The sequence below is a fragment of the Dioscorea cayenensis genome, chromosome 8 (assembly GCF_009730915.1).
Source record: "Dioscorea cayenensis subsp. rotundata cultivar TDr96_F1 chromosome 8, TDr96_F1_v2_PseudoChromosome.rev07_lg8_w22 25.fasta, whole genome shotgun sequence".
Taxonomy (NCBI): Eukaryota; Viridiplantae; Streptophyta; class Magnoliopsida; order Dioscoreales; family Dioscoreaceae; genus Dioscorea; species Dioscorea cayenensis.
In genome coordinates, this window is record NC_052478.1 from 12,247,991 (window position 1) to 12,250,922 (window position 2,932).

The following is a 2,932-nucleotide window of genomic DNA, read 5'->3' on the forward strand; positions in this document are numbered from 1 at the left end:
TTTAGTATTCATTTTCTTGCATTACACTTACAGAGAACACTTTTTGATTACGTTAGACCGTCAGTATTGGGGACATAATCTAGCATTGTGCGGCCCCCGATTACAGCTCCGAACTTTGAGCTAAAGCCAGCATTCATCCAAATGATACAACAGTCGGCGCAGTTCAATGGTTTGGCCGATGAGGATCCAAACAACCATATCGAAAACTTATTAGAAGTTTGTGACATGCTGAAGATTAACGGTATTACGGATGATGCTATAAGATTGAGGGCTTTCCCATTCTCTCTAAAAGGAAGAGCAAAGCAGTGGCTATATTCTTTACCACGAGCATCCATCACGACATGGAATGAAATGGTCGAAGCTTTTCTTGCAAGGTGCTTCCCTCCGGGGAAATCGGCGAAACTTCGTAATGAAATATCGTCATTTTTTCAGATGGTGCTTGAATCCTTATTTGAGACACGGAGCGATTCAAAAATCTCTTGTGGAAGTGCCCACAGCATGGTTTCCCCGAATGGATGATCATTTAAACTTTTTACAATGGGTTGAATCCAAGTATGAGACAACTTCTAGATGCCGCCACAGGAGGTACAATGGGGAACAAGACCCCTGAAAAAGCCCGGCAGTTGGTAGAGGAAATGGCCATGAAAAACTACCAATGGAATGCAAGGGAAAAGAAGAAAATGGCTGGACTCTATGAAATTAATGCGGTTACATCCTTAGCAGCCCAAGTAGGGGTATTGAGCAAGAAATTGGATACATTGACTTCACCGAGGGTGGCCGCAATCACGAGTTGTGATAGTTGTGGGGGTTCACATATGCCATCTGGTTATCCTATTTCAATTGCTACTTCAGCCCCGACTGAACAAGTAGACTTTGTGGGCAATTCGGGAAGGGTACAAGGTAATCCTTATAGCAACACCTACAACCAAGGATGGAGGAACCACCCCAATTTCTCATATAGTAACCAAGGGCAACAAAAGGCCGTAAGACTACCGGGTTTTCAACAACAACAAGCCCCGAACATAGAGAATAGAGTTTCAGGCTTGGAAACTCGGATGATCGACTTAGAGAAACCCTTGACTAGATTTGTGTAATCATCGGATATACGGTTCCAATCGGTCGAGGCTACACTTCGCAACCACACCACTTTATTGCACAATTTAGAAAATCAAGTGGGCAAATTGCAAAGTCTCTATCGGAGAGACCACAAGGAAGCCTACCGAGTAATACCGAGACTAATCTGAGAGAACATGTGAAGGCGATCACTTTGAGAAGTGGTCTTGAGGTTGAGGATACGTTTCCAAGTGAGAAGACCAATATTGAAGCACCCTAGGTTGTGGAGGTTGAGGAGAGAGCTAACAAAGAGAAGGAGGTGGTACCCCCACCTTACAAGCCAAGAATCCCGTACCCTTCAAGATTGAAGAATGACCAAAATGATGAGCAATACAAGAAGTTCTTGGGTCTATTCAAGCAATTGCACATCAACATTCCTTTTGTGGAGGTGTTGTCTCAAATGCCTCAGTATGCCAATGACAACGACTCTTGCGTATGTCCTGCAAGTATACGGGTTTGTTGGTTGCTTCCCCGCAAGCGTACGGGATCGCCAAGTAATACCTCATGTGAAGACACGAGGATCATATTCCATGGGGATAAGGATCTCCTATTACTCCTTCTTGAGCTATTATCTAGCCTAAGATCTCAAGCGATGGATTTTACTCTACTAAATGTCATTAAAGCTAAAACGATATTTGCCAACAAATTAGAGAGAACAAGCAATGAGCAAGCAAGAGAATCGATGAAATGCAAAGGCCTATGGATGTGGATCCCCTTGAGGGGTTATCATGCAACATGGATGATGATCTAAAGATGCAAGGGTAAAATGGACCATGATATTCCAAGATTAGAACAACCCCAATTTCTCGGCGATTGAACCCTAATCCCATACGAACATAGAAAGGAATTTCTCCCAAATCCATATCCCTACGATTGCATTAAGTACGAGGAAATCTCACTTAGGAGTAAACCTACTCTTCTTCGGATTAAACCTACATGGAGGGCTACCAAACACCCGATTTCTCGGCGTGATGATACAAGTATCCCCTTCTAATCCATTCATGATCTAATACATGTGAGCAAGTCACATATACATGCATCACTCATAAAAGAGCTACGGATTTCTCCTTAGTGTAGCACTTAGCATGAAAACAATGGATTAAATCTCAAAATTACCGAAACATGGAATTAACAAGTTATCATCCAACAAACATGATAAACCCCCCCAAGGTTCACCAACACCCGGTGGCCTTGGGGGTTTAGTGTGTCATCATCCCACAACAAGTAATACAAACAAGCAAAACATGAAACAAAAGCAAAAAATGACACTTCCTAGATGAAATGGTGGAGGAGGAGGTGAAGAATATGTCGAATGATGCTTTCCCCGCCAAAGGAGTGCCCAATGATGCTTCCTCTAGCCGCGGGTCTCCTTCCTTCAAATAGTGGTAGATCTCCCCTTGAATGAAGTTGCCTTCTTGCCTTGAGAGTCTTGGACCTTGGGCTTGGATGATCTTCTAGCTTCCTTGCCCTTCTTCTCCTCCCCAAGGTCACCATAAGCCTCTCAAGTGTCTCCCAAAATATGCCCAGCAAAAAGTCTAGCCAAAAAATCCCTTTTCTGCCCTAAAAGTCAGTATAGCACTCAAAAACCCTAGATTCGCATTCCATATGGGGTGCATACAGCCTCCATACAGCCCCATATACTGGGTAGTATGGAAATCTGGGCAGACACTCTGAATCATTCCGCTGCTACAATGCATACGACCCTCATACTGGGTAGTATGGGGGTAGTATGAAATTCCTGTTTTCTTCTCTTTTCGCCCAAATGATATCTTCTTGTTCTTCATGGCTTCCTTATGCCCTACAAAGCAAATAGTAGACG

General features: G+C 43.5%; 1 non-coding gene across 1 annotated transcript; it reads right to left on the minus strand.

Annotated features, from left to right (window-relative positions):
• Positions 1–399: 399 nt before the first annotated feature.
• Positions 400–505, minus strand: LOC120268053. The gene has a single exon (XR_005538723.1). It is a non-coding gene; the product is annotated as a small nucleolar RNA R71 (small nucleolar RNA).
• Positions 506–2,932: the final 2,427 nt, after the last annotated feature.